This window comes from Lynx rufus, unplaced genomic scaffold (genome assembly GCF_022079265.1).
Source record: "Lynx rufus isolate CCGP_SWC_20201006 ecotype Redwood Valley unplaced genomic scaffold, mLynRuf1.p SCAF_12, whole genome shotgun sequence".
NCBI classification, from domain to species: Eukaryota; Metazoa; Chordata; class Mammalia; order Carnivora; family Felidae; genus Lynx; species Lynx rufus.
Genome location: NW_025814826.1, coordinates 19,008,810 through 19,029,850, shown reverse-complemented (window position 1 = coordinate 19,029,850; position 21,041 = coordinate 19,008,810). Strand labels below are relative to the sequence as shown.

The window sequence follows — 21,041 nt, the reverse complement described above, 5'->3', positions numbered from 1 at the left end:
GCAACATGGGGTTTGAACTCACAACCCCCAAGATCAAGAGTCGCATGCTCAACTGCCTGAGCCAGCCAGGTACTCCTCAGGGTGGCATTTCAAATCAGTGGGGGAAGACTAGATAATTCAACATAAACAGCAGAAGGATAATTGGCTTAATTACCCATAAACCATGGGTGATTTAAACATCTAAATGTAAAAAAACAAAACAATAAAACTATCTGTAAAAAATATATATAGAAAAATGTCTTTACAAACTTTGGGTAGGAAAGAACTTCCTTAGTCTGACACAAAAACCTGGAAGCCATGATGGATTGATGAGATTGTATGATGATTAAACACTTGTAAAGAGTGATGCCTTTCCTTATGGTCATCCTTCTCTCCTTGGAATCCCCAGGGGAGCAATAGCATGGGGTGAGAGATGGGAGTTGGGAGGCAAGTGGAGGGAGTCCAGAAAGGCCACCCAGGAGTCTTTTACTATGCTTTGCTTTGATCCTGAGCATTGCTCCCTGCTCAGATAAGCACAGTATTTCTAATTTGAAATGAATTTAAATGAAATGAAAACTCTCTTGTATCTTCTGCCAAACACCAACATAACTTTCAAATAGCAAAATAGCAAAAGAGACTATAAAGTTATGAGTGACGCACAGAAAACATTCACAACCTGGGCAACAAGGGGTTATTATTCACCAAATATCAAGTGTTCTTTTAAAATAAGAAAAAGAAAATAAAAAATAGAACTGACCAAGAAAGTGAATAGGCAATTCAGTGAGAAAGGAATACATGCTGTCAATAAATAAGCATGCGTTCAACCTCACTGCTAATTAGAGAAATGCAAATAAAGCAAGATGGTTTTTTTACCTAGCAGCAGCAGCATATAGAGGGATGGATAGGTGGTGTGAACAGTCAGCAGAAAGGAGGGTTCAAAATAATTATGAAACATATCATCATGCTAATTCTAAAATATGTCATTGGCAAAATATTCTTCCCTATGGAGACAGGCCACTCACACTGTCTGTGTGTCAGCAGGCCCATATCAGAACAGCAAAAATGTAGAAGAGTGATAGCATCCCATGTTAGTATATGCCCACACACTGTTGGTAGAAGCATACAGCTGTTTTGGATGGCAAATTGGAAGGACTTAATCAATATTTTATTTTATTTATTTATTTTTTTAAATATATGAAATTTATTGTCAAATTGGTTTCCATACAACACCCAGTGCTCATCCCAAAAGATGCCTTCTTCAATACCCATCACCCACCCTCCCCTTCCTCCCACCCCCCATCAGCCCTCAGTTTGTTCTCAGTTTTTAAGAGTCTCTTATGCTTTGGCTCTCTCCCACTCTAACCTCTCTTTTTTTTTTTTCCTTCCCCTCCCCCATGGGTTCCTGTTAAGTTTCTCAGGATCAATATTTTAAATGTGTATTTCCTTTGACCCAATAATTCCACTTTTTGAATCTAGAGTACTGAAATATCCCTAATATGTCTAAAGATATAAGTACAAAAAATTCACATAAACTTTGTAAAGGGGACAATTTGGGACACAACCTAAGTACTAATCACTAGGGGGGTGGTAAATAAATTATGGTACATAGCAGAATTTTCCGGAATGGTTGGCAGACTGGACTAGATAACTCCTCAGATCTCTTACAATTTTCCAATTTTATGACCTTTAGGTTTTTGAGGACAGTTCCAAAAGAGGGGCTTCAAAAATAATTAAACCAATGACATCATTAACAGAATAACCATGCACTCCCCTAAGATAATCATTTAGAAAAGGAAATTAGTATTTTAAAATGTCTGACTGTGATATAATTGTATAGTTAGAGGAGTTGTAAAGATAGTACAGAGTTCCCACATACCTTTATCCAGTTTTTCCTAATGTCAACATTTTACATAACAATGGTATTGTTGTCAATAATGTTCATGCACTCACAACCTGTTGAATCAACAAAGCCAAAAGAACTAGTGATCTAATTCTATTTACTGCAAGTAATAAGACTCTGCTCCATTGGCAACAGAGGCTAATTATAGCAAAGAAACCAAAGTCGTCCTTCTCAGAGAGACTGACATTGAGGTGAAGAAAACATGTAGTTTGGTCACTGCTGCTTCTGTGCATCCTCAGAGTGGAACCAAACTTGGCTTTTATTAATGCTACCTCCAGTTCAACTATTTTTAATTTTCTAATTTCTGAAGTGAAAAAGGCTGAAGTTAGCAAACTGAAGCATTATCTTAATTGCTTTTAAAAACATCTGAGAAACTGCTATTTTCAGATTCTGTTAATTTAATAACAGTAGGCAAATCACAGTGAGTAAGCAGGTCAAGAACCTGAGAAGACTGAATGATAAAATTAAAACCTTAAGCACAAGCACTCTTATTTAACAGCTTGCATTATGCGTGCCAAGTGTGGTGAGTGTTGATGGTTCACCAACTGTTTTGTATGCCAGACACTTCAAAGAACATTCCAGAGAGATGGTCTGACTTACTGGAAGTTTGAAGGCTCAAACCCCATATTTTATCCTGCTTTATAAAAATGGTTTTTATTATGAAATATTAGGCATTTTACAGGATTAACTAATCCAGTTTCTACAACAGGTCAATAATAGAAATTTTAAAAAAGGAAAAAAAGAAAAAAAAAAAGAACAAAGCAGTGCCGTGGATGAAGAGACTTAAAAGATTTAACAACCAAATGCATTGTGCAGATCTTATTTAGATTCTGATTTGAACAAACCAACTATAAACAGACATTTTTGAGACATCAGAGAAATTTTGTAATGGAATTGGCATTAGATGTTAGCAATAAATTGTTAATTTTGTGAATATGGCTTTGTGGTATGTAAGAAAATGTTCATATTTTGGAGGTGGTTCCTTAATATATGAAGGGACAAAATTATATATTTAGAATCTGCTTTTAAATAGTTCAGCAAAGGGGGGAACCTGGGTGTCTCAGTTGGTTAAGTGTCCAACTCTTGATTTCAGCTCAGGTCATGATCTCACGGCTCATGAGTTTGAGCACCACGTGCGGCTCTGTGCTGACAGCACAGAGCCTGCCTGGGATTCTCTCTCTCCCTCTTTCTCTCTGCCCCTCCACCCCTGCTTGCACACACTCTCATTTTTCTCTCAAAATAAACAAATAAACAAATAAACTTAAAAAAAAAAGTTCAGCAAAGGAAGAAAAAAAGTAACAGATGAAGTAAATGTCAGCAAACTTAACAATCATTAAGTAATTCCCAAGGTAATGGGATGGGAATTAATTGTATTTATTTATTTATTTATTTATTTATTTATTTATTTATTTATTTATTTTGAGAGAGAGCGCATGCACAAGTGGGGTAGGGGTAGAGAGAAAGGGAGAGAGAGAGAATTCCAAGCAGGCTCCACACTGTCAGTGCAGAGTCCAGTGCGGGACTCGAACTCACAAATTGTGAGATCATGACCTGAGCAGAAATCAAGAGCCAGATGCTTAATAGACGGAGCCACCCAGGCACCCCTGTACTTTTTTTTAAATTAAAGTTTAAAATTTTCAAATCAAAAGTTCTCACAAGATACCCACAAAATTTAAATTGGGGGTGGAGTTAGTTATAACTCTAGACCTTCCAGACCTGTGAAAAGTCTATGATGGTCATCACAAACTGCACAAATGATCTTTTACAGATGAAGTTAAAATCTGTTTCATTTGCCGTTGTGGTTTTAGCAAACTCTCTGACAAGAATGAAACACGCTTTGAGCTCACCAAAAACCCCCATTTGCTAAAGTTGCTGTGAATGGGATCCCTGCTTCCTCTCTTGATCTCCTGTAGTCATTTCTACCTTCTGGCTAGAGTTACATTTAAAATCATAAATCTAGTCACCTCATTCTCTGCTTAAAACCCTTCAATGGATTCCAGTTTCTGGAATAAAATCAAAAGCTCTAACGTGGCTCATACAGCCTTATGTGAGCTAGCCTGTGTCTCTCCTAAGACCTCTGGGCTACTCACTGATCCCTCCTCACTGGCTTCTTTCAGCTCTTCACTACCAAGTTCTGTTCTGCCCCACGACCTTCCCAGACCCGGTCACCCCTCTTGGAACATCCTCCCCCAACACATCTTCACAGGACACGCCCCCTCCATTTTCTCTCTTCTAGAAACAGTTCTTTTCTCTTTTAGCATTTTTCACAATTTATTTGGTTTTATTGATTTCATGTCTGTTTTCCCACTCTTCATGTGTATTCTGTTTATCATAATACAGCCAACAATATTCAATTTTTAGTGAATCAGTTAAGAAACATTTCTTCCCAAGCTTCTAGTCCCAGAACTACAGGAATATGGAAATTTAGTTTTGAAATATTAGCGAGAGGGAATTTGGTGAATACTAGCCAAAAAAATTGGCTTAAACTTCAGAGGAATTATGGTTCAGGGACTGGGGGAGGGGGTGGGGGTAGGGTGGGAATGGTGGTGGGCATTAGAGGGGAGAAATATCAGAGTGTAGCAAATGATGATCAGGCTGCAGAGCAGCCTTACAAAAGGGAAATGTCAAGGTCACTGCAATTTTTGATGGGTTTGGATTCATAAACTTCCATTTCCCTGTGATGCTTTTTCTGTTCAGTCAGGGCCCTGATTTCCATCCCAGTTCTCTGCGATGAAACACTAACAAGGGTGGGATTAGAGGTGGGATGCAGACAACAGACCAGGGTCTCACTCCTATGCCAGGGAGCGAAAGTTGGTGGAATACACACAAACATGTACAGATCCACAATCACAAGATTTTAGCAAATTTCTTTAAAAATTGAGAGCTCAAAGGGGTACCTGGGTGGCTCAGTTAAGCATCTTGATTTTGATTTTGACTCTTGATTTCGGCTGAGGTCATGACCTCATGATTTGTGAGTTCCAGCCCCATATCAGGCTCTGTGCTGACATTGAGGAGCCTGCTTGGGATTCTCTCTCTCTCCCTCTCTCTCTGCCCCTCCCCCACTCATGCTCACTCTCTCTCTCAAAATAAATAAGTAAAAACAAAATTTTTAAATAAAAATTGAGAGTTCAAGCATCCAAAATTTGAATAAGACAGTTAACAAATCTGAGCCAGTAGACTTCTATGTGACTGTAGAGCATATGATTATTTAAAAAATGTTAACACTATTTAGTGCTGATAATGTGCCAGGCACTATTGCAAGGGGTTTACAGCTATTGGCTCATTTAAAAAGTACATATTCTTTCTCAGGTTCTATGGAAAAGTTGTAAAAGTGATCCTGTACTGATCACAAAGCAAGCCTCAACAAATAATGAAAATTCAATATCTTTACATCTAATCATATGTAGTAAAAGCACAGAAACATGTAAGACAGCAGGTTCCCTGACAAGGGTAAGGAGAGGCAGAGAAGGAGAGAAGGGGATGGGAGAAGCAGGGAAATATTAGCTCTAATGTTTTATTTGAGACGAAGAAAGGAAAGAAGGAAGGAGGGAAAGAAGAAATGATTGAAGGAAGAGGAAGGGAAATTTCTCTTAAGTGGTCCAAAAATAATCTGCATATGTAATACAGAGAGACAAGGATACGCAAGTGTGGCAAAATATTGACATTTGGTAAACGGTGAAAGGTGTGTGGGAACACTTTGTAGTATTTTTTCTATTTTTCTAAAAGTCTGAAATTAAGTTATAATTTCAACGATTTTATAACAATTATAGTAATGTCAATTTATGGGTAAAGGAGTATCACATTATCTTTTTTTAAGTTTATTTATTTATTTTGAGAGTGAGAGAGAGCGAGAGAGCAAGTGGGGAGGGGCAGAGAGAGAAAGAGAATCCTAAGCAGGCTCCGCACTGTCAGCACAGAGCCCTACTTGGGGCTCAAGCCCACGAAACCATGAAATCATGACCTGAGTCAAAACCAAGAGTTGGACATTTAACTGACTGAGCCACCCAGGCATCCCCATGGAAAGACATTTTGATTAAATGTGATAGATGTTAGAAAATATTAGGCAGAGGAATGAAGTGGTAAATTGTACTTTTATAGAATCACTCCACTTTGGTTATTCTATGGAGAATAGAAACTAGTGGGGTGCCTGGGTGGCTCAGTTGCTTGGGCGTCTGACTTCGGCTCAGGTCATGATCTCATGGTTCATAGGTTCGGGCCCCGCATCAGGCTCTCTGCTACCAGCACAGAGCCTGCTTGGGATCCTGTCACTCTCTCTCTCTCTCTCAAAATAAATAAATAAACTTGAAAAAAAATAGAAAATAGACAACTAAGTAAAAGCAGGAAAACCAATTAGGAAGCTATTTCAGTATTCCAGATAACAAATAATAATAATGGTAATGTGGTGAGAGCATCTGGGATTTTTTTGTTTTTGTTTTTGTTTTAGAGACAGAGTGACTGGGGAGGGACAGAGAGAGGGAGAGACAGAATCCCAAGCAGACTGTGCACTGTCAGCGCAGAGCCTGACTCAGGGCTTGAACTCACGAACCGTGAGTGACCTGAGCTGAAATCAAGAGTTGGAGGCGTAACCGACTGAGCCACCCAGGTGCCCCACATTATCTTTTTTACCTTTTAAGTATTTAATAATTAAAAGAGAAAAAGAAAACAATTAAAATCAAGCATAGCAAATTGTCTGTAAGAGGAACCCCTGATGTCAGAAGAGACAAGTCTGTCGTTCCCCCACAGAACACTGCCTTTGAGTGACCTGAAATAGGGAGTTGTCAGGGGGCTCTGCGAGCAGAAGGGGCGGAGGGCTTGGTCCCCACTCTCCTCTGCAGCTGCTGGCCCTATGCAGGGAACAACCTGCCTGACTCTTCAGCCCTGGCTCCACATCCTGTTTATCTACATTTGGCAGTTTTTCTCTATGACAGGATAAATAGATTAATAAACATTAAGACACACCTAAAATTGTTGACCCATCATTCAATTTCTGTGCATGTATGCCAATGATGTTGTTACTATTTATAGGATGCTCACTGTAAACAAAGCACGGCCCTGGATATAGTAGAAAAGTATAAAAATAAATACAAGATGTAGCCAAATGCTCACTCCAAACCCACAACGTGACAGAGAAAGGAAAGGCATGGGTGCCTACATGTGCCAGAGGTTATACCTTCATTTTTGCTGCCTCACTTAATTTCCATACCAATTCCGTGAAATAGATTTTATTATTCCTATTTTATGCATAAGAAAGTTGAGAGAAGTCATTAAATAGCCCAAATTACACAAGCACTAAGTAACAAAGTTTAGGCCTGTCCGATTCCAAAGTCCATGCTCTTTCCACATCACCATGTTTATAAAAGTCACAGAAACATACATACTGTAAAATTTCACTTACTCAACAGTCTTGGGGATGAGTCATGCTGGACGGATGAGTAAGTAAAAGGCCATTCTCTAGGCAACACTGTTCAAAGCCTTCTAAGGTTAGAGCAGAGAATACTGTAGAAGCCTCTGGGGAAGAGGATTTTCTTCCTTGCATTTCTTTTCTGTCTTGGGCTTCTGGCATTTGAAGCCCAGGACACCTGGTGTCTGACATGTAGCTCCTGCAGAAGATGCCCGAAAATTCTTTTTTCCTTTTGGCTCTCTCAAAGTACAAATGAGACAGACTGGCAATTCAGAAATAATTTCAGTACGTACAACAGGAGAACAAAACAAGAAATATTTACAGAAAATACAACTAGTGTAAAAACAGTTGAATTTCCAAAGCACAGTTTTCTGATACAGATTGGGTTGGGCACCCACTCAGTCCTGAAAATTACAACACTGTCCCTTGGTCCCGAAGGGTGGTGTGGCTCTACAGGTCTATTTCTCATCTCCTTTCTCAGCGTTTTGCTATCTCCTGGTCAGGCACCTTTCAGTATTTATCTTGTCCTTAGTCCTAGAAATGGGTCTAATAACTCATTCTATTCCTTCCATATATAACCACCCTGAATTTTAAGTTCCTCACCTTTATAATAAAAGGGAATACAAATAAGTATCTGAGATCATATGGAGAGATCATGTAGGTATGTGGTACATAATGAACACTCCTAAGTAATTTTTCTTCTCTTCCCCATCTCTGCACATGTGCATCATCATCATCATCCTGACAATAATAGCTGATGGTTGAGCATTTACTATGTCACAGGCACTGTTCTAAGCATTTTTCATGTCAATTAGTTTAATCCTCACCACAATCTTATGAGGTAGCTACAATGACCACTTCATTTTAATGAAAACACTTTCATTTAAAAGCTGGGACTCAGTCTAACCAGTTGAGTTCCAGAACTAGGACTTCTAACTACCGCACTACACCACACACACAAGGGACTCCTGTGTTGAAAGTTAGCCATATGGACCTTCAGATCCCTCCCCTCACTTTGCCTACAAGTTGATGCCAGAGCAAGAAGAAATAGAATACAGGGAACATAAAAAAGAGCCTACAAGTGTATCCACTCATATATAGTGATATAATTTACGAATAAAGGTGCAGCAACTTTATAATCATGGGTACTGTTTGAATTCTTAGACCAGGCATTTAAGGCTTCCAAAATCAACTTAAAAAACATGTGTAAAGGTAGATTCATTTGGGGAGAAACATTACCAAGCATAAGTAACTTTGGAAAGGAAGGAATTTCATGTAGGAGGAAGTTGTGGTTTTTTTTTTTTAAGTTTTTATTTATTTTGAGAGAGACAGAGAAAGAGTGAGTGGAGGGGCAGAAAAGGAGAGAGAATCCCAAGCAGGCTCTGCCCTGTCAGCGCAGAGCCCAACACAGGGATTGAATTCACAAACCATGAGATCATGACCCTACCCGAAATCAAGAGTCAGGCGTCCAACCCACTGAGTCATCCAGGCACCCCAGGCAGAAGTTTTCTGCTTGTTGTTTATTTCAATGTCAGTTAAACTACATTAAAACAATTGCTTATCAGTAAATAGTGAATATTTTCCCATATCATTAGGATAGTGATTAAGAACAAGGGTTAAGAGCAGACATGGGTTGAATTCCAACAATACTACTTCACTAGCTGTTTGAACTGTTTTCTCTTCTATGAATGGGAGTGATACCTATCACCTAGGGATATTGTGAGACTTAAGACAATACAATTAAGGTGACTGGTACAGTGCCAGATTTGTAACAAGTACTCAATAAGGTAGTTTTCTTTTTATAACATCACTATAATGGCTAATGAGTATTCCATCTTATGGCTGTGCTAGGGTCCATTTAACCAGTCCCACACTGTTAAAAATCTGGAACATCTTCAATACTATTAATAAACAACAGCAAAATTTTCCCATACATTTCTGGTTATTTCTTTAGGGTTAAATCTTACAAGTGATTTAGTCAATCAAAGAATATCCACATTGTAAACTTGTGACACACATTATCATATTATCAACCAGTATATAGTTTTACCAAGTTATTCAGAAGTAATTTTAGTTCAGGGGCACCTGGGTGGCTCAGTCGGTTGAGCGTCCGACTTCAGCTCAGGTCACGATCTCTCGGTCCGTGAGTTTGAGCCCCGCGTCGGGCTCTGGGCTGATGGCTCAGAGCCTGGAGCCTGCTTCCGATTCTGTGTCTCCCTCTCTCTCGGCCCCTCCCTCGTTCATGCTCTGTCTCTCAAAAATAAATAAACGTTAAAAAAATTTTTAAATAAATAATTTTAGTTCAAATATATATTGAAGGGACTTAATCAACTCTTGCCAACAACAGACATTTAAAAGAAATATCCTAATTTTATGGGTCTCCCCAAATCTCATGTTGTTATTTATTAGATGTTTCAATTTCTTTTGTTAAATTATAAAGGTCCTAGGCTCCATAAATTAAAGTATGAGACTGGCAGAAAAATAACTGAGATAGGCAAACGTTTTAATGTAGCATGTTACAGATGGGGTATTTCAAGCCATTCATGAGGGGGTGAGTTTTTCCAATGGTTTTCAAAGTACACCCTTTGGGGAGGGTGGAAAAGGGGGTAAGTACTGCTGGCAAGTTGGAATAATTCTCATTCGTTCCCATTTCAACCACATTGGTCTGTTTTACATATTGAACTTATTGGTAAAGTGATCTGGAGGATTCTGGACCTGAAAACAAAACCAAAAACATATTTAATGCAAGGTTTTGGGACAACCGGTATTTTGCAATATAAAATAAGTAAATAAAATCATTTGAATCTTTCCCTCACATCCTATGCAAAAATACATGTCAGCTGGATTAAAACACTAAATGGAAAACACCTCCGTAATTACCAGAGAATATGGGAGAGCATTAACTCCTTTTTAAGCATACTGATGAAAGTAGAGGCCATAATGAGAGGCACTATTTCTCTGTGTTGGTTTTTCCTAAAAATATGTGCCTCTGACAGATTCAAATGTTTTTGTGGCTAACAAAGTGCAGAAATGCTACATATCAATAATACTGCCAGGGTGGCTTAGGGTATTAACATCCCTGTTATCTCTATCAGCACACCCAGATTACCCCAAAATGTACACTGTAAACAAAATAATGTCCAAAATGAAAAATGTAATACATTCTATTATCTTAAGCTGCTAGCAGACTCTTGCCATTAAACCCTTCCTCTCCCTAGACATTTTGGAGGCATCACTGCTTTTTCTCTGGAGTCACAGTGTCATCAGCATAGAAAGGCTCTGAAAGTCCTCAATAGAAAAACTAACTTTATTTACTCATTGTTTACTAAACTTACTTCACTGTAGAAGCCTCCCCTCAACATGATACCCATTAATATCCATAGAATTTGTGGACACACTTAGCAAATGCCAGGCTGAAAGTTAATATATGAATGGGAAAATGCTAGGCAAGAGGTGTCATGAAAGACACTCTGTCCATTTATTGCTATTTTACCAATGTCCAAATTGAGGCACTCTCCAATGTTGTGATCTGCTGACACCTAGTGCTGATGCTTTAATTTAGTACATGCATACATAATTTTCAATACTTTCCTGTCCACCTAAATAAAAATCCCTGCTTGCAGACTGCCTTGGATTTATATTCTTGTACATCATAATTATAACACACTTATATATTGGAATATTATGCAAGGATTTATGTAAATAATCTAAAGGACTAAGAAAGTATGTCACCTTGTACTTTTGCTCTTCTCTTACCCATTCACATATGTCTTATGAGACTATACATATAAAAAAATGTAATGCTTATTCTGACTCTTTATGTCATACCCACGAAAGGAACTGAATTAGACTGTGTTTAGGAGATAGAGCCGGAAGGTTCAGACAGAGAGATCAGGCCATTCTACAAAAACTCAAGAATGTTACCGGGATGAGGATAAAGTGTTTCTTTCAGTAAACCCTTGAACTTTACTTTCTTTTACCCCCAAAGTACCCTTTGAGTTCTAAGTAAAGGAAAAAGAAAAGGAAGAAGGAAAAGTAATAAAACTGCAGTGATAAGTATTCTCCTGCTCCACAGACATTGGTTATTTGGTCCAGCCATTTAAAATTAATGTTAGTTTGAATTGCAAGCTGTTAGGCTTACGAAGATTAAGATGCAACTTCTCATCTATATTAAATGTGTCTCTGTGTGTTTACTTTAATAATGTCAATGCAAATGACACCTGTTTGTACAAATACACTGTATTAATATCTTCCAGGTTTCCTGCTGCTAGTTTGAGAAGATTAGATCACATATTTCAATAAAAATTCTAGTGCTACAAAATCCTGGAATGCCAATTTTGAGGATCACCTGATAACTGTAAAGTGGTCACTCATAAGATTGGGTTAGTATTTTTGAGTATTTGACATTCTCTTATTTTTAAATAAGCTCTATACCCAACATGGGGTGTGAACTCAGGACCTCAAGATCAAGAGTCACATGCTCTACCAACTGAGCCAATAATCAGGCATCCCCCCTTTAAGTATGACATCTTAGTTAAGTAGTATCAAATCTGAGTATTGCTGGAAACCATAAAGCAATTCCTTACTGTGAGAGGGGCTCCTGGGTGGCTCAATTGGTTGGGTGTCCGACTTTGGCTTAGGTCAAGATCTCGCAGTCCATGGGGTTGAGCTCCATGTCATGGAGCTGTTAGCTCAGAGCCTGGAGAGCTGTTACTCTGAGCTGTTAGCTCAGAGCCTGGAGCCTGTTTCAGATTGTCTCCCTCTCTCTCTGCCCCTCCCCCACTCTCACTCTGTCTCTCTCAAAAATAAAATAAAAACATAAAAAAAATTCCTTACAGTGTATTTACTAGTTCACTTATGCTACTAAGTTCAGAATACATGAGAGTGTGTGTGTTTGTGTGTGCACACATGCATGCATGCTTTGTGCAATTTCTGTTTCTAACTGAATGTAGCACTGGCAGTTAAAGGCCTAGTTCTTTTGAGTTTGGCAAGTCTAGGCTACTGTGTGACATGTGATGACCTAACTCTATCAAAATTACCGTGAAATCTTTATCTATACGTGTTGTCATGATGTTCTTTGGTTTTTACCGGATACAAACAAAATCCTAAACTCTACATGAATTCAGGCATTCAAAACTTCATGTTTTAAGGTGCTCATTTAGGAAATCATAAATATTGTTTTAGATTAGTATCAAAATTACAACACAAAAATTTTAAAAAGTTTTTAGAGAATTTGTGGATTTTCAATGAATGCATGCTTCGATCTCAGGCTGAGAAACACTACCATGGATGACAGCCATTCATTCATTCAACAATATTTATTGAGGCTACTGTGTGCCTGGCACAGGGAATCTAACAATCAACAAACTGCCTGCCCTTATGAACAGCCTTACAGTCTAATGGGGAAGAAGGACAATAGACAAGTAACTATATAATTTCAGATAGTGATTAGTGCTATAAAGTGAGCAGGATAAGGAAATGGAGAGTGAAAAGGACAGAGGTTGGCAGGAATGGCATCTTGCTGGAGCTGACATTTGAGCAGACACCTAAAATGATTACCTGGGAAAAATTTTCCAATCAGAAGAAGAGCAAGTGCAAAGGCCCTGAGACAGGAATGTATTGGAGTGTTTGAGCACTAACAAGGTGGTCAGTGTGCCAAAGCATCCAGCCAAGGAAATGTCTGAAGTACCCAGGCGCCAGATCACAAAGGGTCCTATGATGTTGTAGTAATGACTTTGGTGGTTCCTAAGGAAAAAATGGGATTGCAGAAGGCATGCTTTAGATAGACTAGAGGTGGAACTTCTGTCCCTGGAACTCAGCCCTTTTTTTTTCTTCTACTTTTTAAAATCAACTTTATTGAGGTATAATTTACACACACAAATGCACCCCTTTTAAGAATTCAGTTGGATGAGTTTTGGCAAATGTATATATCCATATCCTCATCACCATGATCAAAATAAAGAATATTTCCATCATCCTAAAAAAGCTCCCTTGTTCCCTTTTTCAGTCTGCATCCCTTGACCCAGCACCAGAACCAGGAACTCCCTGGAATCTGGGGAATCATTATTTTTAATGAAGACTTAGAGCTGTAAGGACCTAGATCTGTGCTGACAATTGAGAGCCACTAGCCACATGTGGCTACTTAAATTTAATTAAAATTGAATAAAGGTAACAATTCAGTTTCTGGGCGCCTGGGTGGCTCAGTCATTAAGCATCTGACTTCAGCTCAGGTCATGATCTCATGGTTCGTGAGCACAAGCCCCACATCTGGTGAGCATGTGCCCACGCTGCAGGTGAGCTTAAGCCCTACATTGGGTGAGCCCAAGTTCTCTCTCTCTCTCTACTTCTCTCTCTCTCTCTCTCTCTCTCTCTCTCTCTCTCTCTCTCCCCCCCCTCCTGGGATTTTCTCTTTCTCTGCCCCTTGCTCACTTGTGCATGCTCTCTCTCTCAAAAACAAAACAACAACAACAACAACAACAACAACAAAAACCCAATTCAGTTCCTAAGTTGTACTAGCCACATTTCAAGGGCTACGCTAGTGGCTGCCATATTGGACAGGACAGGCATAGGACTTTTCCATCATTGCAGATAGTTCTATTTGGCAACGCAGAGTTGTTACCCAGGTGGAATCTGACCTTTGCCCATGAAAGTAGGCTAAGCAGCCTGAAAACTGAGTAAACCATACAAGTCACATTACCTAGTTTTATGTTACTATCTGTGTTTATTACCTTTATCACCAAATAATTTTAAAAGCCCACGTATGGGCCAGAGTGTTGAAGGAGGACAAGTGTTCACTGGGATGGCATAACAACAGTAATTACGAGGTTGTTTACTACATAGAAATTCTTCCTCCTTTATAAGTTTAAAGGATGTCCTTTTTTTTTTTTTTAACGTTTATTTATTTTGAGAGAGAGAGCAAGCGAGGTAGGGCAGAGAGAGGGGGGAGAGAAAGAATCTAAACCAGGCTCTGAACCATCAGCACAGATCCATGGGCTCAGATCATGACCCGAGCTGAAATCAAGCGTCAGACACTTAACCGACTGAGCTACCCAGGCACCCCAGGATCCTACTTTTGTTTTTTTTTTTTTTTTTAATTTTTTTTTTTAACGTTTATTTATTTTCGAGACAGAGAGAGACAGAGCATGAACGGGAGAGGGTCAGAAAGAGAGGGAGACACAGAATCCGAAACAGGCCCCAGGCTCTGAGCTGTCAGCACAGATCCCGACGCGGGGCTCGAACTCACGGACTGTGAGATCATGACCTGAGCCGAAGTCGGACGCCTAACCGACCAAGCCACCCAGGCGCCCCAGGATCCTACTTTTATTAAGGGAAAGGGTGATTTCTTTTATAACTCATAAGGCACCATTTTAAGTAAAATTAAATCTTAAAATCATGGTCTTACTAAATTACATATTTTTTTTTCTTTTTTGAAAGGGGGGGTTCAAAGCAAATATGCTGAAATATTAACATATGTTCAACCTGGTAGTCAGTGCATGAGTATTTTTATATAATTTTTCTGTACACTTAAAATGTTTGAAATATTTTATTTTATTTTTTTTATTTTATTTTTTTTAATTTTTTTTTTCAACGTTTATTTATTTTTGGGACAGAGAGAGACAGAGCATGAACGGGGGAGGGGCAGAGAGAGAGGGAGACACAGCATCGGAAACCAGGCTCCAGGCTCTGAGCCATCAGCCCAGAGCCCGACGCGGGGCTCGAACTCACGGACCGCGAGATCGTGACCTGGCTGAAGTCGGACGCTTAACCGACTGCACCACCCAGGCGCCCCTGAAATATTTTAAAAGAAAAAAATGTAGGCTTTCATTTTAAATGTTGGACAAGCATATTTAATGTTATCAAAATTGTTCATGATTTGATTAAACAATTCAGGTTAAAAGTAGTTTAGCACACTAGTACAGCATAATGGTCAGTATGACAGAAGACTCATTATAGTAAACATAATGATTAAGCATACAGGCTCTGGAGCCAGACTGCTTGGGTTTAATCCTAAGTATGCCACTTACTAGCAATGAAACACTGAACAAATTAAATAACCTCTCTGTGCCTCAGTCCTCATCTGTAAAATAAAAATAATAATAATAGTACCTGGCTCAAAAAATATTATAAGGATTAAGTAAATATATGTAAAGACCCTGGCACATAATAGATCCCTAATTAGTGTTAATTTAATAGCTACTATTATGGTGATGATAATGATGATACAATTTTGGTTTCCTAATACTTTTAGAAAAGAGGAAATTGAACAGTCCATTAAAAATGTTAATTGTAACCTTCCAATTGATAAGACTAATTTTAATTTTTTTACTTATTTTCTAAACATTCTATGTAAATTCCTGTTGTACTTAAAACAACAGAAACCAAAGTCTGGGTTTTAAGTCCTTCCCCAGATATGACCCACAGTCTGATAAACACTAATTTCCCATGTATGATCCTTGGACCAGCAGTATCAGCAATACCAAAGAACTTGGTAGAAATGCAAATTCTCAGGCTCCATCCCAAATGCACTCATTCTGGGGTGGAGCCCAGCAACCCACTGTTACATTCGATTCTGATGATCACTAAAGTTTGAAAACTATAGTGCTAAAGCATAACCTTTAACTCTACTTGACCTCTTTCACCTTTATATAATAAGAAATACTGCCAATCATTCTTCTTCAAATACTTTCTGCAAATACTCTCTGCAACTCTTGTTCACAAAGTCCTTCTTCCACCCTTTGAAATACCTTTCATGAGCCTTTTGAGAATATCTCCTCTCTGTCGCCAGTTACTGCCTGACACAGAAAACGCAAATGCTTTCTGGAGCCAAGCAGGTAATATGTCTCAAGGGACCTGGTATATGACCTTAGAGAGAGAACTGCTGGCCACTGCACAAAGATGTTCACATTAAAAAAAAAAAAAAAAAAAGTTAAACTGCTGCTGGCCAAACAAAAACACATGTAAGCCAAGTTTGGCCACTGGCCACCAGTTTGCACTCACTTCTTGGCTAATTCTCTCTCAAATCACCAAGCAGCTGTGATGTAGTGGAAAGAGTGAGTACTAAACATGGAAGAAAACCTTGATTTGAAGCCCAGCTCTGCTACTTGCTAGCTGGGTGGTAATAATGATGATGATAATGTTAACCTTCCAGAGTTAAACCTATCTCACAGGACTGTTTTAAAGACTAAGATAATATTCTGAAAAACACTCCCCCTACAACAAGCCCTCAATTTTTCATAGCATTTGTGATATTTATTTTCTTATACTGTTTTGATTGATTACATACTTTATTCTACCTATATTTATGAACAATTTAGTTTAACCTATTTCTTCTATTAGACTTGGAGTTCCTCGGCATCAGGGATGGCATTCTGCATCCTTTCAAGTTCTCACGATACCTACTTCAGTAATTAAGTCCCTCACATATCCACCCTCAGCTTCAACAAAAGCTGATGACTCAAAGTCTGATTATCTGGAGTAGAGATCTGGAGGAACACAGTCAACTCTTAGTACAGATGTATATTTCATATAAGAAAGTATGTGGCTGACTTATAACAATCCCCAAAGTTATGATTCCCTTCCTTTTCCAATATAAAAGAAAAACAATAATGGTTAAGCTCTTGTTAAGTGGATGCCTCTTGCTTTTACATTTACTAGGTTTATTAAAAGCAATATAGGAATTTTAGGGGCGCCTGGGTGGCTCAGTTGATTAAGTGTCCAACGTTGGCTCAGGTCACGATCTCACGGTTTGTGAGTTCAAGCCCCGCATCAGGCTCTCTGTTGTCAGTGCAGGGCCCACTTTGAATCCTGTCTTCCTCTCTCTCCACCTCTCCTTCTCAAAAATAAATACACATTGAAAAAAAAAAAAGCAATACAGGAATTTTAGAAGTGCCATACTAGAAATTTACGGGGAAAAAGAGGGTTTCAGTTTTTTGTTTTTTTTATATGGTTTTTTTTTTCAATGTTTATTTATTTTTGGGACAGAGAGAGACAGAGCATGAACGGGGGAGGGGCAGAAAGAGAGGGAGACACAGAATCGGAAACAGGCTCCAGGCTCTGAGCCATCAGCCCAGAGCCTGACGCGGGGCTCGAACTCACGGACCGCGAGATCGTGACCTGGCTGAAGTCGGACGCTCAACCGACTGCGCCACCCAGGCACCCCAGGGTTTCAGTTTTAACTGCATTTTGTCAATTCAGATAGAGGTGATGCTGGGGTAATGGTGATAGAAGAGGTATATATCAGAGCAGCTAACATTAGGGGCTCAGCTCATTTTCCCGTAGGGAATACTGAGATGAGAATAAGAACTATTAGTGGGGCTCCTGGGTGGCTCAGTCGGTTAAGCATCTGACTTTGGCTCAGGTCATGATCTCACGGTGTATGAGTTTGAGCCCTGCATCAGGCTCTCTGCTGTCTGCTTCAGATTCTGTCTCCCTCTCCCTCTGCCCCTCCCCTGCCACATTCTCTCTCTCTCTGTCAAAAATAAATAAACTTTAAATTTTTTTTTTTCAACGTTTATTTATTTTTTGGGACAGAGAGAGACAGAGCATGAACGGGGGAGGGGCAGAGAGAGAGGGAGACACAGAATCGGAAACAGGCTCCAGGCTCCGAGCCATCAGCCCAGAGCCTGATGCGGGGCTCGAACTCCCTGCCCGCGAGATCGTGACCTGGCTGAAGTCGGACGCTTAACCAACTGCGCCACCCAGGCGCCCCAAAAATAAATAAACTTTAAAAAAAAAAAACTATTAGAAATCTCATCAAGATCTTTTAAAAGTTATTAGGCAATTAAGATCATGGATTTGGGGAAGAAGAGGAAGGAAGCATGTATATCTCACATAAGCAAGTTAGAAGCTTGCTGCACTCCTACGGCCTTATAAGAAACAGCATGTATATTTTGTCCTAACAAAACGTTCTTACTTTACAGGTACCCATGCCTTCTAAATGCCTGTAAAAAAAAATAATTCACATATTGAACGTGGCATGGTTAATGCCCCTTTATTTGTTAGCCTTCTTACTTTCTGAACTTTGCATCTACAGACTCATTAAGTGACTTGAAGGTTAAATGACCCAATTTAATTCTAGAATTGATCGAAAACTTAACTCCTTTCCCTCCTCCTATGAACTGTGCTTTATATCAGGGTATTTTATTTTTTTTTTCCTTTCAAAAGTATCATTCTTAAAATTAGAACTATAGTTACAAATGGGTTTAAATGTCAGATTTAGTTTTGGAAGAGTATTTCTAACTAATCAAAGTTCCACATGGGGAAATGAACATTGGATGAGTCAAATGGATTGTGCTTGACAAACCAGCAAAAGGCTACCCATTTTTTTCAGTAAGGTGGGAAGTGGTTATTTTGTCAAGTGTGATTTAGAATGACATATTCAAATGCGATTTAAAAAATCTATTTCACTATTCATATGTATTATCAGTAAAGAAAATTTAGCTTGGTGATGTCAAAACATAAAAGTGCATGCCCATGTGCACACTGCTGTCATTTTTCATGTGTTTTGAGGCTTTCATAATTCAATTCTTTGGATTCTGTATGACGAAAATAAAATTTCACTGAAGGTGTAACTTCTCAGTAACAGTAGACAATAATTTCCACCTACTAGGCATATTCAATTTCTCAACTTAAAAACACTCAATTAAAAACCAGTTCCAAGACCATGTATGTAGTTACCACCAAACTATTGTCAGAATAGAAATAAACAACTTTTCCTGCATGAATTAAGAAAAACTTTATTTAAAAAAATTATTTTTTCAATGTTTATTTAATTTTGAGAGACAGAGAGTGAGAGTGTGAGTAGGGAAAGGGCAGAGAGAGAGGGAGACACAGAATTCAAAGCAGGCTCCAGGCTCTGAGCTGTCAGCACAGAGTCAGACACAGGGCTTGAACCCACGAACCATGAGATCATTACCAGAGCCAAAGTCGGACGCCCAACCGATTGAGCCACCCAGGCGCCCCAAAAAACTTTATTGAAAATTATCCCTTTCAAGATAAGTAACATTACCTATCTTGTATTACGGTAACATCATTTGTGCCGTGGGCCAGGAGAATTGGATAAGAGAATAATGTTTAAATAATTTCTCTTTCAAACATGTCATTTCTTTTGAAGAAAACTGTAGACAATAATTAAGGTGGAAGTCAGTACTAATACCTCTTAGGAGTGTCTCACAGATGGTTCATTTCAAAGCATCAAATTCTATTTACCCAAAAAACCTAGTAAGGTAAACAATTCCCTTGGCAGCTACAGAAGACTCAAATGGCCTCATGGACTGCACTGATGTATCTTGTCCCAGACGTTTCAGAAATTTTGAGATAGTTCACTTATCTAAGGTTTCAGAAAGCAAGACTTTCCAGAATAAGTGAAAGGGGCTCACTGTACAATAATAATTAAAACAATACTAGCTTTCAATTAACATATCAATGTGTTGTGCATGAAGAGGCAATTTCCAAGCACACAATAAAATAAAGCTCTGTTGCCTCCTTAAGGGTAAACATCCTTATCACTTCTTCCCCCTAAGAGATCCAGAGGCCTAACAAAAGGTGTGAGCTTAACAGCTCTTTTCTTTTGTAGAAAATAGTACAAAAAACACTCTCTGGGTCTGAGATACACTGGTGGTTTGACCTTGGACGAGTCACTTAATTCCTAGTCTGTTTCCATAACTGTAAATGGAGTCGACAATACCTGGTATCGTATTACAGGATTGGTGCCAGAATGAAATGATATATGTGAACGTATTATGTAAACTATAAAGCAACAGTAACCGGAAGTTAGTTATTATTTTATATAATACTGGCCTAAACTTTCCTGCTATGTCCCGTCTGCAATATGGGTACATATCTAGATCTGAATGCCTAACCGTCGCTTGCTGGCTGTGTGAACCTAAGGAAGTCACTTCCTTTTGGGCATGTTTTCTAACAAGGTTTTTATGAAGAGCAAATATAATGTGTACGTAAAGATTGAGGCAGAAATATATTAAGAACTTAATAAATGATAGCTATTATTAGTTTTGAAGAGAGGATCGTAAGTAAATTATATCTAGTTAAAAGCCTTTGCATGCATATACAACTCTACACGCATCCAAAGTACTGTTATTTGTACTGTAAACTGCAAAGACGTACAAGGAACTAGGAAACAAATGGCGCCTCAGTGACCCTCAAAACAGAAGGGGAATAAGGCAGAGAAGGGGACTTAGGCGCCTCAGTAGCTTGGAATAGCGGTAGGAATGAGAGGAGAAGTATGGCAGGAAAAAAGACCTTAAGAAATATTCCGAGAATCAATTCATTGTTTACCCCCCGCCCCCCTCCCTTCTCTCTTACGACCTCCGGCCTAGATTAGGCCATTTCATTCAACTTCCCAGCCCGCTATGCCGCTGGACATTTATTTACTGTACCTTCTTCACTGAGAGCCTTTCAATTCCCCTCCCCTTCTATGAGTCGTGAACTTCAGACCCTCGGCTTCCGACACCCATTCCCTTTAATTCTGTTTTTTACCAAGCTTCCCTGTATCCTTCTCTCCGCCTAAGGGGGAAGTGAGGCTGAACGCACCGCAGGGCATCCTAGGAAATGTGGTCTCTCATCCTCTTTTGCTTGAGCCCCAGAGTGAGGAAGACGACAAAGAAGATCCAGTTAAAACTACAACTCCCGGCAAGCAACACGAATGACGATCTCCTTTCTGCCCCCCCTTACTATTGCCTTCCTCTTCCTCCTCTCCGCGGGTGCTGAACCGCATGGCCTCACGGTATTGTAGTTCTTTGCGGA

General features: G+C 39.1%; 2 long non-coding RNA genes across 3 annotated transcripts; both read right to left on the bottom strand.

Moving 5' to 3' along the window:
- On the bottom strand, positions 1 to 8,043 carry LOC124507696 (uncharacterized). The gene is made up of 3 exons (XR_006961107.1): positions 7,275 to 8,043; positions 1,856 to 1,932; positions 1 to 108 (listed from the first exon to the last, which is right to left on the bottom strand). It is a non-coding gene; the product is annotated as an uncharacterized LOC124507696 (long non-coding RNA).
- Positions 8,044 to 9,560: 1,517 nt separating this feature from the next.
- On the bottom strand, positions 9,561 to 20,822 carry LOC124507694 (uncharacterized). 2 transcript variants are annotated; one of them, XR_006961103.1, is made up of 3 exons: positions 20,675 to 20,822; positions 12,840 to 13,025; positions 9,561 to 9,995 (listed from the first exon to the last, which is right to left on the bottom strand). It is a non-coding gene; the product is annotated as an uncharacterized LOC124507694 (long non-coding RNA). The 2 variants fall into 2 exon arrangements; XR_006961104.1 differs by lacking the exon at positions 12,840 to 13,025 and having other exon boundaries at positions 9,767 to 9,995.
- Positions 20,823 to 21,041: the final 219 nt, after the last annotated feature.